This window comes from Acomys russatus, chromosome 9 (assembly GCF_903995435.1).
Source record: "Acomys russatus chromosome 9, mAcoRus1.1, whole genome shotgun sequence".
Classification (NCBI taxonomy): Eukaryota; Metazoa; Chordata; class Mammalia; order Rodentia; family Muridae; genus Acomys; species Acomys russatus.
Window position 1 is genome coordinate 57,331,437 of NC_067145.1, and position 16,293 is coordinate 57,347,729.

General features: G+C 41.7%; 1 protein-coding gene and 1 pseudogene across 1 annotated transcript in view; both read right to left on the reverse strand.

The window, feature by feature from the left end:
• The window catches only part of Taf3 (TATA-box binding protein associated factor 3), a 148,520-nt gene that overhangs the window by 98,620 nt on the left and 33,607 nt on the right, over positions 1-16,293 (reverse strand). The gene's annotated exons all lie outside the window — the stretch shown is intronic.
• Positions 2,102-3,029, reverse strand: LOC127194001 (40S ribosomal protein SA-like; annotated as a pseudogene).

The following is a 16,293-nucleotide window of genomic DNA, read 5'->3' on the forward strand; positions in this document are numbered from 1 at the left end:
ACAACCTTGTTGGGCAAAAGGTAAGAAATTGCTGAGAGAACAAAGAACACAGAGGGAGCTAAGCTTGAAGCCTTTCATGCATGCAATCAGAACAATGGAAACACCAAATAATGAGGATGAGGATGAGAATGATAGTAAAACTAGGATCCCAAAGTGTACAGAGATAATAATACATGAATAAAAGCTGTGAAAAAAATCTGTATCTTTAGCCAGCTTTCCTTCCATTATTGTCCCTACTTGAGGCAGCAAAGTTATAAAAAAAAAAAGTTTAGGCAGGGCAGTGGTGGTGCACACTTTTAATCACAGCACTTGGGAGGCAGAGGCAGGTGGATCTCAGTGGGTTGGAAGCCAGCCTGGTCTACAGAGTGAGTCCAGGACAGCAGGGGATGTTCCACAGAGATGTAATCTGCACATAGTCGATAGACCACATAGTAGCAGTGCTCCAGTGCCAGTTTCCTGTTGGTAACTGTTCTGTATCAGAAATCCTCCATTTTAAGCAAACACACAAAACTGCTTCAGAGAAAGGTGGTATGTCTGCAACTTAATTCCAAATGCAATTCAGGAAGGAAAAAAATTAACATAAACAGAGAAACTGACCAATAAGCAACAAGGGAACCTAGGTGAAGGTACTTTGGGAGCTCTCCACTGTCTTTTAGTAACTTTCCTGTATCTGTGATTGTAAAGTACATTCTACCTGCTGGAGTAATCCGGTCACTGCTCACTGTGCTCCTCCAGATCCTACTCACAGTAGCCATCATTCAAGCAAGGCTTGTACACATCGGTAGCTGTGCTCAGCACTCACTCTTCACTGTTACAGATGGCAGTCCACCTTTAGGCATCATGCGAAGGGAACTTAGATGGAGGCATCTATGTCCCAGCAAATACTCCATTCATCAAACCTATGTACCTTTCTTTATGATGATGTTTCCCATCCTCAGGACCAGATTTCACACACTCATTTTTTGTTTCTGAAGATTCCTTCTCCCATCCTCATGATATTATTTTCTTGACCACAATATGAGTTTCTAGGCCAGTTAGCCTCTAAGATCCTATCATGAGGGCTGGAGAGATGGCTCAGAGCTTAATAGCACCAGCTGTTTTTCCAAGGGTCCCGAGTTGAATTCCTAGCAACCACATGGTGGCTCGTAACCGTCTATAACGTGATCTGGTGCACTCTTCTGGCCTGCTGGCTCACATGCAGGCAGAATACTATATACAAAATAAATACAACAATCTAAAAAACAAAAATCTGTCTATCCCTGCAGGCAAATCAAAACTGTGTGGTTTGCAGACGTGAGCCCAGTCAAACACCTGTTGGACAGAACTTTCTACTTCTTAGGTTATTCGTCCCAGGGCACACCTGTGAACTCACAGTGGCAGCTGACCAACAGCTGACTTAAATGGTCTCTAGTCACTGCTTCTGTTTTTACGCAGTCAAGTGGAGTACAGAGAAGGAAGTCACACAGTAAACTAGACTTCAGGTAGTAGACGGAAAGACAGCTTTCCCTGTGTGAAGCTCAAGTTCAGCACCCACCATAGTTCCTTGGAAGAAGGCAGGGCTGAGATAACTTGTCCCAAGGCACACTCCCCATCACTCTGCCAACACATACCAAAAGATCCCTTTGAATGGCTCTTCACTATGTTTATTTTTATTTTTTATTTTTGTTTTTCGAGACAGGGTTTCTCTGTGTAGCCTTGGCCATCCTGGACTCACTTTGTAGACCAGCTGGCCTCAAACTCACAGTGATCCACCTGCCTCTGCCTCCTGAGTGCTGGGATTAAAGGCGTGTGCCACCACGCCCAGCTCTTCACTATGTTTAAATGCACAGCTATTAATCTGACATTGAGGGGCCTCCAGAAACTGAAGATGTCTTGTTCTCTGTTTGAAAACATACAAATATCTATTCAATACTAAAAAAAACATTTATCAAGTTCATACTTTATTATTAAATTTTATGTTGAAATGTATCTGGTTTGTGTGTTTCGGAGATAAATGTCTACACTGTTTATGACTTTGCTAATTTAATTAGATCATGCTTTTTTACATCACACAGATCTTTTTTTTTTTTTTTTTTTTTCAACTTTTAGAGACTTTATTTTTCCTTCCATTTCTCCCTTTGCTCAGGTGTCTGCAGAGCAACTCAGGACCACTCAGTGGTGGCTCCAACCCACTCAGTGGCCTGCGCTGTGGGAGCTGCTGACCAATCCTCAGTGGTTGGCTGGGAGCTCCAGTCCTCAGCAGGGAACTGCTGGATGCATACAGAGGGCACCTGCACACCCTCAGACCAGTCTGCCACCTCTGGCTGCGCAGCGGTGAACTCAGGAGCTGGTGCGGTCCATTCACCCTGGAATTCCTCCTTGGTCACAGCCTTCTCAGCAGCAGCCTGCTCCTCCTTCTCAATCCCTTCTGGGTCTCTGTAGAAGTAAAGATCAGGCATCACCTCCCATGGGTGCTCACGGGAGATAGTGCCACGCATGCGGGAGTACTTCCCGGGCCAGCATCCACCACATCAGACCCACTGAGTGAGCTCCCTTGTTGTTGCATGGGATGGCAATGTCAACATAGCGCAGAGGAGAATCAGTGTTGCACAGAGCGATGGTGGGCAGGTTGACATAAGAGGCCTCTGTGAGGGGCTGGTGGTCAGCCCTAGGGTCAGTCACCACTAGAAGCCGTGGCTCCCTGAAGGCTGCTTGGATCTGGTTGGTGAAGGTCCCAGGTGTGAAGCGGCCAGCAATAGCGGCAGCTCCAGCGGCAGCAGCGAACTTGGCACAGCTCGCTGGCCAGTGTTCCTGGAGGAGATGACGCTGACGTCAGCAGGGTTCTCAGTGGCAACCATAGCCCGAGCTGCAAGCAGCAGCTTCTCCCAGGTCCTCTTCAGATTTATGGTGTAGACACCATCACTCTTCCTTTTGTAGATGTACTGCTCCATCTGAAAGTCAAGGTTGGTGCCACCTAAGTGGGTTCCCGCAGCAAGGAATTTGAGGACATTCTCCTCCTTCATCTGCAGGACATCAAGGGCTCCGGACATTGTGTGAGCTTCCCTTTTAAGTTACGACAGGAATCAAGAACAACGCCATATGAACCCGTCCCTGGGCAGCGTGGAAAGCCATCATACAGACCTTTTAAAAAACATTATGCAGCCGGGAGTGACGGCATACACCTGCAATCTCAGCACTCAAGGAGGCAGAGGCAGTGGATCTCAGTGAGTTTGAGGCCACAGAAAGGTCTACAAAGAGAGTCCAGGACAGCCAAAGCTACTTGAAGAGACCCTGTCTCGAAAACAACAACAACAGGAGCACTATGCAATTTTGGTATGTTGACATGGGATATTAGAAACAGCTCTTGACGACACTGAAATCTATCAAGGCAGGTGGTGGAAAAAATTAATAAGTAATAACAATTAATTAATAAAGCTCATCTTACAAGCGAAGTTTTTGGTAAAGTGAGTAATTTCTAAGTTATTTCATTGTTCCTGAACCAGTGATGGAATGGATTTGCAGAAAATGAGGGATACTAATCATAATAGTTTCATAGATTAAATGTTGCATATTCTAAGGATACCCTGTCTCAGAACTAATGTTTGCAAATTACAATATAAGCAGCACATGAGGAGCAAAGAGTTGATCCTGATGACCTGGGTGGTCAGAATAGAAGGTGTTGCGGGAAATGCATTTACTGGGGAGCTCAAGGCTTAGGATGGTACCTCGCTTTGTAGAGAAGAGACTGTGGGAATATCAGTATGTATATAATCATTCAGGACCAATGGCAACAAGATGACACCTACATACAACTGGAGAGAGTGAGGGCAGTGTAAGAAGCCCATGGTCAGTGTGTGCCATCAGCTACTGGAGCGCTGTTGTAGAGTCCTGGGAACACTGGTCAGGATACTGTGTGGCTTTTATTACTCATGCCCACTGACTCACTCCAGACCCTAACCTCCTCTTCTGAAATGCATGACAGATGATCACCTTCATTAGAAAACAGTTCGCTTCAGGTAAGCAAAACTGTGGGCAATGAAGGCACCATTTACAGTGAGGCTCACTGTACCCACCCACGCCCAGAGAGCTGAGGGCTGCGAGGCTTGGGTTTCATTTTATTAGGAGCATTTATCCCAAGTCTATGACAAGAAAGAACTTTAAAAACACAACATCAGAAGTCTAAGTATATATTCCAGCACATACTGGTGAAGACTTGGACTTATAAAGAGGGACCCCGAAACCAAAGCACACTTAAAAAGCAGAAAGGTGAACTGCCGTGGCCCAGAGGAAGGACAAGGAAGTGCTCAGTAAGCAGAGATGTGAAACAGAACATCTACAAGCATGTGACGTCACTTCTAAGCCCTGCCTGAATTCTCATGCAAAGCCCCACAGCTCTATAAACTTGTTATCATATTGATAAAGATGCCTTTATGCCAAAGATATATTCTCTTAAAACAAACACAAGAGGCAAAAAAGAGAAAATAAAAATGTTTTATTACTCACTACGGACCACACTAATAAGGCCTTTTCTCAAACCAAAAACCAAACCAAAGCTCTAAACATGAACACATTAAACATCTTATGGAAATAAATAAATACGTATGTATTTGAAAGAAGGTCTCCCTATAGAGCCCTGGCTGACCTAGAATTCACAGAGATCTGCCTGCCTTTGCCTCCTGAAGAGTGGATTTAAAGAAATCAACCACGATGTCAAGTGAATTATGCATATGTATTTTTAAGATTTTCACATCAGAAAGACTTCTGTATATCATTTGAAACAACCCAAATACCTTACAAGGATAAAACAGTTAAATTAATTACAGTCTACCAAGAGGAGGGCAACCCATTAGCTACAGGCCTCTGGACTTCTCACTTAAGACTACAGACAAGATTTTAAATTTTCGTCAAAATATTAGCATCATAGCGTGTGCCTTTGATCCCAGCACTTGGGGGACAGGTGGGTCTCTCTAAGTTCCAGGCCAGCCTGGTCCATATAGTGAGCTTCGGAACAGCCAAGTATATGCAGAAAGATCCCATCTCAAAAAACAAACAAACAAAACACAGCACCAACACCAATAATAATAAATACAAAGCATATGTATTTATACTTGTGGCTCTTGACAAGTTAGACACACTCTGATAAAGACAGAAAGCTGTGGTAACTGTCCCAGCCAACCACCGTCTAATTACCCGGCTACCACAGAGACGGGTGTTGCCTGGACCCAGCTGCTCGTTGAACTTCACATGTGAGAGGTTTCTTTACCTTTTCTCCTAAAGATCTTTTTTAGTTTTATATAACATTGTATAGCCTTTACCTATTATATTATCAGTAGATATTTTACTCAGCTTTTATATCTGAAATTTTATATGTTATTCTTTTTGAAGTCTCCTAAGTTGACTTAAACTTTTTTTTGAAAGGGTCTTGCTACTGAGTAGTTCAGGCTGGCCTTAAAGTCACAATTCTCCTGCCTCTGCCTCTGAAGTGCTTCTGGAATAAGAGCCAAGAACCCTGACGCAAGCTCCACCTCCGTCACTAATAGCTCTGAGTAGTCTGTTTAGCCATGCATTCCTGCTGAGGTCATATTTAGCATGCCTTGCAGCATGAGGTCAGATGCACAGCACCCGTGGCCTCTCATGATGTACACCAGTGGCAATTAGTATGCACACTGACAAAGAGGAACGATTATCAAGTACAGTACAAATCTACTGCAAGGAAGCCATGTCATAAGGGGACAGAAACATTAGCGAAACATCAGAGATGAGCTTCCTTTCAGTCAGTCCCTTCTCAAAATAACACAGGAGATTCCAGAGGAGGCGTTTGCCATGTGATTAAAGTTCGTGTTCTCTAGGTCGGTCTTGGCAAGTCCCTTCCTCACCAAGCCCCAATCCTCTTGTATTTTACTGTGGCACATTATGAAAAGGAAGACTTATGTAGCATATTACAATAGTACCCCAATCCCTACCATATATGACATCATGCTCTGTTCAGAGTTCAAGCATTTAAAAATTAAGTAAATAGGTGCCAAAATATTGTTAAGTGTTTTTCCCTCTGTTCTTCAAGAACTGAGCAAGAAATCTCTGTATTTTCTTTAACATCTGCAGACAACTTAAGGCTAAGAAATGTGGCTGTTTATTTGACTCCATTTTTTAAACACTGAGAAATTAGCTAATTAATAATTGCAAACAGTCAAATACGAAAGGCATGGCAATACCCTTGAGCACTCCACCCGACACCCGTCAGCCCAACGAGCAGTCCCAAAATTACACAAACTGTCTGTTCAGAAACTTAGGAAATCAGTATTAATTACTTCTAAAGATTCAGACACTGGCCACTGTCTCACGTATTTTACAAGGCTTTTGACTAAATATGTAGTGACATGGCAGGAGTAATAGGTACATTAAGAAAAAAAAGACATTAGCAACCAGAGGAAGGGCAGTAACAGCAAAAAATGAATGTCAGGTGTGGGACCGCCACTGAAAAAGAGTGAGCAGACAGAAAGGTGAGCAGTTTGGGTAGAGGAAATGCGAAGAGAAGTCTGCAAGCCAGATGACAGTTTTATTTAGATTGCTGAGGATAAAAGAGGCAGATCAAGGTACAAGCGGCAGGCTGGCATGTCCTACTTCCAGTGAGAGTTATACAGGAAGAACCACGCAGGCAAACTGAGGGGGGAAGAACAGTTTTACGAGGTGGAAAAAAACTTAAGGCACAGATGAAGATTTCAGTAGAGATGCTGATTTTGGCATCTCTCCAGCAATAACAATAATTAAACCCAAGAACTTTCACAACTTTTTAAGCAATGTGTAGATTTGCAAATTTGCAGATTATATACAACACCAGCATTAGAATATACACCCATGCCTGTACACAGCTATCACGTATACATATCTAAAACCATCCCTCCTTTCTTTAGTGGACAACAAATAGCAACAATCTCTCCTAATAGCAACAATTCAGTAGCTACTCTTTCAATAAATAAGTTGTCTTTCTAATGAAACCAACAGGAAATGTTCAGAAAATATGTACTTACAATACCCACACCTGGGCCCTCCTGCCCCAAGTAACTTGAAATAAATACATTTCTACTTAAGCTTAGGGAAAACCAGGTTCACAGTTTAAAATCTGAGTGCCCCCCCCCAACGTGAATCTAAGTGCTGTTTTCAGGCAACAATTAATATTTCAAATTCTAAAATGCACTTCAGATTTAGAAACAATGCTTTCATTTTTTTCCTATTAAAATTTTTACTTAATAATTACTTAGGAACAAAGAAAAGGGAAATATAAAGAGTGTTCCAAGCCATTCACCACATGTAAAAAGTATCTGCTTTTGGTCAGTAGATAGTTCCCTTCGTCCTACAGAAAAGGCATAAAACCAAACTCATTTCACATGTACAGTCTTGTGTGCCGCAGCAGTAGGAGCTTCTTACTGCTGTTTGGAGCCTATTTTCTATCAGTAAAATCAACCCTATAGGAAAACACCAACTTTTAAATTTTTTTCCTCTTTTATTGCTATCTTGATTAAAGTTGAATTAAAGTGTTCTCGAAGAAAGTGACCATCTCCCATCACACTTCTTTCCTAGCAGCACGGTTTCTCCTCTCTTCTTTTTCTGAGTAATGAGATACTGGGAGAGTTTGGGGGGGGGGAGGGTAGATTCACTACACTAAATATATTTTTAAAGGACCATTGTTCTATTTTTAAAGCTCTAACTCTTAATGTTGCATTAGGCCTGCCAAACAAAGATAACTTTTGAGAGGAGACAGTCAACTTCTCTTTCATGTAGCATTTCGGCTGCAGGCCACAGCACCCTTCACGCCGCCTGCCCTATCTCGTGCCCAAGCAGCAACCCCTCCGGCCAAAGCAGTCTACCATACCTCTTACCTTTGAGTTTTCTCTTTCTCACAGCACAATCTAGAGGATCCAGAAATAAAATAAATCCACTTGGTGTTGAGAAACATTGTCATTCCTTAGCCAGAAATACAAATAGCTACACTGGTGCCTATGTGCGCCTATATTATCAGAATTAATAAGCACAAGACCCAGGGATCATATTTTATAGGATTTTTAAAGAGAATGATTATGGTTTCTAGAGGGGTGCCAAGTATTTGTATAACTTTTATTTAAATGGTCAAATAAGTGTATGAAGTACTGAGGGAAAGAAGGAGGGAGGAAAAGAATACGAAGAGGTAGACTTATGAGACAATAGGCCACATCTTTTACTGCCATAGAAGCGAGAATACCTAGAATCAACACCGAGATTGCTTTCAGTCTCCTGACTTCGGTTATCGGGAAGATGAGAAAGCTCCCTGAAAGAAGGGAAAGCATCAGCTGACTGTGGGGCAGCGTATACTTAGAGATATTGAAAGCCATAAACTCATGCGACTGTGACAAAACCCCGAGTCCGAAGCCTGCAAAGTTTAGAGGTTTTTCAGTGTTCTTTTACATAACTCTGAAAAAGAAAAACCACGGGTCTCATGTCACTTCTCTAGAGTTCGTGCTTTCCAACTCCTACGTAGCTCCTGCACAAGAGGTGTCTCGCAGAATCTCTACTTAGAAAGAAAATAAATACTGGGTACATTTCTCCTAGGATGATGGTCACCTTACCTGCAGAAAATCCAAACAAATAGGCTCAAAACTTTTTAATGTATCAGAAAAGTGTTCCTCTGAGTTTAAACAAGTCAGGGGACATGTCCCCAGTTCTTTCTGCCTCCACTGCCACGCGTTCGGGTAGCAGTTCTTACAAAGTGTTCCTCACAGCGCCCCATTAGGATAAGATGTCTCTCTTCCCACCAGAGTTCCTCGGCTAAGGAAACCAAAATCTGTGGTGAGGCCTCTGGGTAAGATGGTTATCTATACAAAGTCAGAAATGATTATTTTAACAAGGAAACTCGAGTTATGTTTTTAATTTATAAATGCCTTCTATAATATTTATGCCTTTGCCATTTTTCCTTAAAAAGAAAAACAAGCAGCCTCTAAGACTTCACCAGCATAAGTTTCCATCTGGAGTAAGTCACAATTTCCAAAACGCTATTGTAATCTGTTCCTATTTCTTTAAAATGCCTAAAAAATTAATGACACTCCTTTAGTGCCATTTAATAACTAAAAACAGTATAGGTATATTCCATATGACAAGCTCACAGCTTTAAAAAATCATTAAGAGCTTGGCAATAACATTTTCAGTGAATTTTACTATTACCTATGGATCCTGATGCACTTATCTGTGGAGATAAAACTTATCTTGACCTTGCTGAATACAAATAGCCTAGAGTAAAGCTTGTGATAGCCTCTGTGGAGAAAAGGCAGCGATAACCATTACAAGACAATACGGGGAAATCCCAGGACTCCACACAAACGCTCCAACAAAATGAAAATTTGCCTTACTCCTTTGCTGGTAATAAAAATTCAAAAGGAACAGTTTTCCACCTATAAATAAACAGCACCCAGTTATTTTTTTCTACTCTACCTAATATATTTTAACCAAGAAATCAGTAGAGCCTCTGTCTCACGTAGTGCTATGAAGTACAAAGGAACAGAGGACCAACATGATGGAGGAAGAAACTAGGCTGCCTCCGCTTGGGGACAGCTACAGCATCAGAGGAATTTAGTGAAAACAGCAGAGTCCTTTCTTAACATACACTTAGATTTTCAGCTTTCACGTTGCCTATACTAAAATATTCTAAAATTATACCTACAGTGACTAATGCTTAAAAGATATTTCCACGTGTTTTTCTTTAAGTTACATGATAATGTTCTTAAACAGTCTCACTCCTCTCTCAAATGTTAACACCACGTTTGTATTATCAAAGTAAACAGCTGAATAAAAGAGGAATGGCCCATTCTGTGTCTGCTCGTCTGCAACGCACAGAGGGAGGCAGCACAAGCCCACTTTCACTTCCAAGAGCCTGTCTCCTGACACAGTTAGCCGCGTCACCAGGCCACTGGCTTCTGACTAAAAGAACTTCATGAAGTTAAATGAAATGCTCAAGACACCATCGACTCTGTCATTCTAATGGTACCAGTGCAAGGACTAAGCACTGGGTTCTGATTCTCAACTAATTTTCTTTTGCAATATTTAAAGCATAAAATGAAATAATTTCAAAACAGCAATTAGCCCTAAAGTTCCAGTTCCAAAAATGAGACAGAAAAAGACTTTCTAATTTGGCCTTCAAATAAGTTTTCCTTGGTTTTAGACTACTTGTGAGGCTTGAGACTGATAGGTAAGTGGTAACACTGTGAAGTGTGCCCTGACAACTTGGAACTCAGGCTGGGATTCTCTCCAGTGTCCCTGCCCTGCAGCAGCCTGGCAGTGCAGGCAACGAATGCACACTTGAAGTCACTCCATAGGACATTTATGCGCTTTAAGCAAGACAGGTGGCTTCACTCATGCTCCCACACCACTGTTTTAGTGGTTTGATAACTGTATCAATGGCAGACGGTTCCAAGAAAGCATGAAAGGGAACCTATCAGTAAATTTGCTAAGCTGATGAGCGGTTTTCATCAGCAGAGCATGAACACAGAATAGCTGTCCTCTATTACTGTGCAGGGCACCTCAACACTAATATGACCGTGGCACATTAACTCCGCTATTTCTGAAGCTGGAACCAAGAATTTTAAATATCCCTTGCTGAATAATTAGCTCATAGAGCCTAAATGAAACCTACTGTAATTTTTATACATTTCCATCTCCAGTATTGCTTAGTGCAGATAAACAGCAACATAACTTTCTGTATTTTAATAGGGGACAGTTTAGGCACTGGCTATAGATGAACACAGGCTTAAAAAAATAATGCCATCCACAAACTCTGCCACAAAGAATACGGCTCGACTGCTAATTATACAGGGAACTGATTTTAATTACACAGAGAATATTGCTTTTAAAAACACTGCAAATTGCAAAGGCAGACAAGGAGTTAGGGAAGCAATACATTTCTCTCATGTTACAACAGTGCCCTCTACTGGCAGCTACAGAACTTTGCAGACAAAAAGTATGACTTTTTTTTCTTTTTTTAAAACAGGGGAAAGGCCAAGAACAAACTTCAATTATGGAAATTGTGCTGCCTTTCTTTGATGTAAATGATGAAATCCAACTTGTGTCACTTTAAACCTAAACCAATATTTAACTTGACATGTAAAAAGCCTTCTTATGAAATTTGTAGTTTTAAAACAACTGAATTCAAAAAAATGTTTCTAACTACTTACCACCTGGTTAAAGACAAACCATGTTTAAATGATGAACAAATATTAGAAATACTTGGATAATTCAGTATTTCTTAGTCAAAAATTCAAATAGTTTAAAAAAAAAACCAAGATCTCCAATTAAGTGTATGAATTACATTTCTTAGCATACCATAAAAGTCACCCCCTGACTTGGAGGTCTTCATACATGTTGACACTAAATAACAAGTTATTTGAAGCCAATCCACATGCAGAGACATGTACGGCTTTACTTATCTCTTGTAAGCAGCAATAGTTATTATTTATTTAACACAATAGCTAGCTCCACAAGAACACCCGTGTTTTTAGCCACAGCTGGTGATGCACAGGCAATGCACAGCTATCAGTAACAAATCATGGTGGAGTTCTTAGCTGGAACAAAACTCTCGACATCTGTAGGAAATCACAACACAAGCCTCTAAGTGTCACGCAGTCAAAGGCTTTCAATCTTACACCGTAAGATGGGGCAGTAAAAAACAATGTTAACAGCCGGAAGGTGGTGACACACGCCTTTAATCCCACCATTCTGGAGGCAGAGGCAGGTGGATCTCTGAGTTTGAGGCCAGCCTGATCTACAGAGTGAGTTTCAGGACAGCCAGGGCTACACAGAGAAGCCATCTCAAAAAAGCCAAAAAAAAAAAAACAAAAAAACCAAAACAACAATAACAACAACAAAAAAGCAAGAAAATAAAAACAAAAACAGTGTTTATGGATTGTTTTTAACTATTTGTTAATTATTAAACAACTGATCTCAAATAATTGCTATTTAGCTATCAGCTGACTAGACTGCAGAAAACTTTCTGTTGCTTTTGCTTATCTATAAATAAATAGGCTACTTTTGTCAGAGGGACCTACAAGCCCATGCTGCAGAAACTTTATCTTAAAATCAGTTCAAGTTGAAGCTGACTTCAAGAAAGATAAAGCCTCGAATACATTCTGAAGAACAAAGTGGCCACAGCAGGAAACTATCAGGAAGGAGTGTAAAGTCTTAGGGCAAGGGGCTGTTTAGACACTCAAAGCTTTGAAAAAGGAGAGAAGGAAGCAGAGAGTGTGTCAAGTTCAGCAGCTCACAGCCCTGTGAGGGTTGTGTTCAGAGTTACACCCGTCTCCTCAACAACAGCTCTTCATTTCTTATTGATGGTGACATTTTCAATTTTATAAGGGAAACCAAGAGAAAAAGAAAACTTACATCTAATCCTCTATTTTATAGCAAAGCACTAAAAGCGTTCTACATTAGGCATGAACGCATATGTAAAGACATTATATTCTACATTGTCAGTGGAAGAAAAACAAAAGAAACAAAGAATGAATTCTGAAAGCACCAAAGAACAGCAAAGGAGACAGAAGTGAGCAGACTACACCCATATCCTGAGGAACTTACAAAGGAAGGAATGCCGGTGAGAGATCACAAAAGGCAAACAGCAAAGTGATCAGAATTATACTGCTTCCTCTCCAGAGGAGACGTTCATGGCTGTGTTTCTCTCTCTCTCTCTCTCCCTCTGTTACCCGTGTGTGTGTGTGTGTGTGTGTGTGTGTGTGTGTGTGAGAGAGAGAGAGAGAGAGAGAGAGAGAGAGAGAGAGAGAGAGAGAGAGAGAAACATGCTTGTGCATGTGTGCGTAAATTTTCACTATATTTGTATAATATTCCAAGCCACTTTTTCTGATTATCTACACTTTCTAAAGGAAATGTACATGAAATCTCTACATTGAAACATGCAAAATGTAAGACTTTAAAGATCTACAAAGAGGAACTGAACAGGGATCTAGGTTCTCTGCATGCATTGTTCTCGGTGCAACAGTTTGTGCAGGGCCCCTGGGTCCAGATCTGCCAGTCTTGATGCTCTCTTTGTGGGATTCCTGACCCCTCTGAGTCCTTCTATCCCCCCATTCTTTCGTACCATTCTCAGCACTCTTGGCACAGAATCCAGCAGCGAGTCCCAGCATCTGGAGGCCATGCAAGCACACAGAAGAAGGGGATGCGGGCCATCAGGATGAGGCCTGATTCGCTGTGGCCAGACAGTGGGGAAGGAGGAGCCTCCCCCTCCCCGTCAGAGGTCTAGGAGAGGGTGGGAATAGGAAGATACAAGCTAGGGGACAACAACCGAGATGTAATATGAATAAATTATAATTTTAAAAGTTTACAAAGAGGGGCTGGAGAGCTGGCTCAGTGGTTAAAAGCACTTGTTGCTCTGGGCTCGGTTTCCAGCACCCACATGGTGGTTTACAACCATCCCTAACTTAAGTTCCATGGATACTGACATCCTCTTTTGACCCCTCTGGGCACCAGGTACATACATAGTGTACACATGTACATGCAGGCAAAACACTCATATCCATTAAAATAAATAAATCTTTAAAAATTAACAGGTATTTTGGAAACAAACACAACAACACATACATTACTGTCTTCAATACAGAAGGCAAAAAAGTACAAGTCTAAAACTCGCAAAGAGGTTAAAAGAATTCACATAACATGACAAACGGTGAAGAAAGAAAAGCAAAAAGGTCCCAGAATGGTGGAAAGCAGGAGCCCAGAGGAAGGCACTAAGAGCAGCCGCTGCAGTGCAGGGCTCCAGTGCAGGGCTCCAGTGCAGGGCTCCAGTGCAGGGCTCCAGTGCAGGGCTCAGGTCGACTCCCTCAGGACTCCATAGGACCCTGTGTGCCGCAGAATGCAGCTCACAGCAACTGACACCAAGATGCTCTGAAAAGACCTTTAGAATCTCAGAAAAGGGAAAACAAACAACACACTCCTTTGGACATTTAAAGAGCAAAAAGTCTAAGTTACACACAAGGAAACAAGGCTCAAAACAGTGGCTGTCAGGGTCCCAGGACCAGACCAGGGTCCTGAACACAAGTCTGAAAACTTGTTTCTACAAATGTAGGTTGCATATCAGAGCAAGCCTTTCTTGGGTAATAGATAGGAACTCTGGATAAAACACTAAAAGCAGTTATCTGAAGGTTCTAGACAGCAGGGAAAGTAAGCAGACTTGAAAGACAGTTGGAACAAGAGGCAAACACTGGAGAGTGTCAGTCTTTGGAGCCTTCTGTGTGAGAGCAGGCTCTTGTGTGGTGCTTTGTGAAAACAGTGGGACTTAAACAGAACCCTGCAATGCTGTCCTGTGGAACCAACAGGATAGAGCATGGCACCCGCAACCAAGTTCTACACAGGAGTCTATGGAGGGTGGGAGGGGATTAAGCAGGGGTGGAGCATGCTGTCTTCTACTTACAAGCTCTGACTAACATTTAAACTATCGTAATGTTATTCTGTTTTGCAAACATGAAAAAAGTGAAGAATGGGGTGAACCTTTCGTAAACAGCAGAGTTGAAGCAACAGAAATACAACAGTCCTGGCTCTTCATTTAGGCTGTTGGTGGTGGCAGAGACTGTGGATGTGGGCCATGCCAAAATTTTTTGTATGTTCTGCTCAATTTTGCTTTAAACTTAAAATGGCTCTTAAGCCAAGTACATAATTAAATAAAACCTGGGTCATGTAGCATTAAGTATAAAATATTTATGAGTAAGTTAATAAATTATGTACAGGAGCCACACTGAAAACTACTGTACAATGCTGAGAAAAATCAAGCAAGATAAGGAAGTGAGAGATAAATCATGCTCATGAACTGGAATGTTCAACATTACTAAGCTAGACTGACCTATAGACTTCTTGCAGTCCCAAATATCCTGCAGAAGTCAAGAGGCTGACCCAAGTCTTGTCTGGGAAGGCAAAGGCCTCACAGCAAGAGTTATGAAGGGTATAAACTGCTCACCTACTTTTAAGTTAAGAAGTTGGTCTGCCACAGCTCTCTGAATTTACATAGGCAATATCTGATCCCAAGATCAGAGATTTAAAGTTTCTCTCTCAGGCTGGAGAAATGGCTCAGAGGTTAAAAGCACTGGCTGCTCTTCCAGAGGTCCTAAGTTAAATTCCTAGCAACTACATGGTGGCTCACAGCTTCTATAATGAGATCTGGTGCCCCCTTCTGGTCTGCAGGCACACATGTAGGCAGAATACTGTATACATAATAAATAAATAAATTTTTTTTTTTTTTTAAGTTTCTCTCTCTCTCAAAAAAAAAAAAAAAAAAAAAAAAAAAAAAAAAGTTTCCCTTTCTCTGCCTTCCCATTCCTAAGGATTTAGCTGAGATCAATAAAAGCATAAATGCTCACAGTAACTTTATCTGAAACCGTGTAAAACAAGAAACAACCCAAATGCCCATTACAGGTGAATGGGTGAGTAAGCTACGATGCACATGTGTAATAAATTGCTACTCCCCAATAAAGACCAGAGTACAGAAATTGGCAAAAATATGGGTGAACCTCAAAATAATTATGTGAGTGGGAAAAAACAAAGAAGATAAAGCTACCATGACAGAAAATAAGCCAGCAATGAGTACCTGGAGACAGCCTGGGAAAGGAGGGAAGGGGAGACTGCTGGGCAGTGACTGCTTCCTTACTTTGCCTGTGACAATGGTTTCAGAATTATTTACACATCTCAAAACTTATCAAAATGTAGACTTTAAACACATGGGTTTATTGTATACCAGGTCTATGTCAATCAAGACTAAAAAAGCAGGGTCACAAACATGTGCCAGGTGTGACACACGCCTGCAACCCCAGAGCTCAGGAGGCTACAATCAGACCCAAAGCTGGAAGGCCAGTCTGGGTGCATAATGATAACCTACCTCAAAAGAAATAAGAAGAAGATACCAGCAGCAGCACCGAGCCACTCAAATGTCAACAGCTGCTCAGCCTGGGAGGCGCAGCTGTGAGCCTGAGTGTAGCCAAATTAACTTCCTGCTGATGCAAGCAACCAACAAGACAAAATCCACACTCATCAGTGAAACGCAACAAAACTCAACGTCTTCTACCGAGTCTTGCTAACAATGTCAGGAACATAATTAGGACTTATTAGCTATACAAAGAGATGCTAATAAAGCCTGACCAGTACCCCAAAGAAAAGGCAGTGAGAGGCAACTAAGATGATCAAAGAGGACACCTACCACTATGCTCAAACCATAGAAGACTTTCACAGGCAATCTCGGGGGGTGGGGGAGGAACCATCACAGGAAGCCAGATGATAATTCAAGAAATGGGGCTAGTGAGA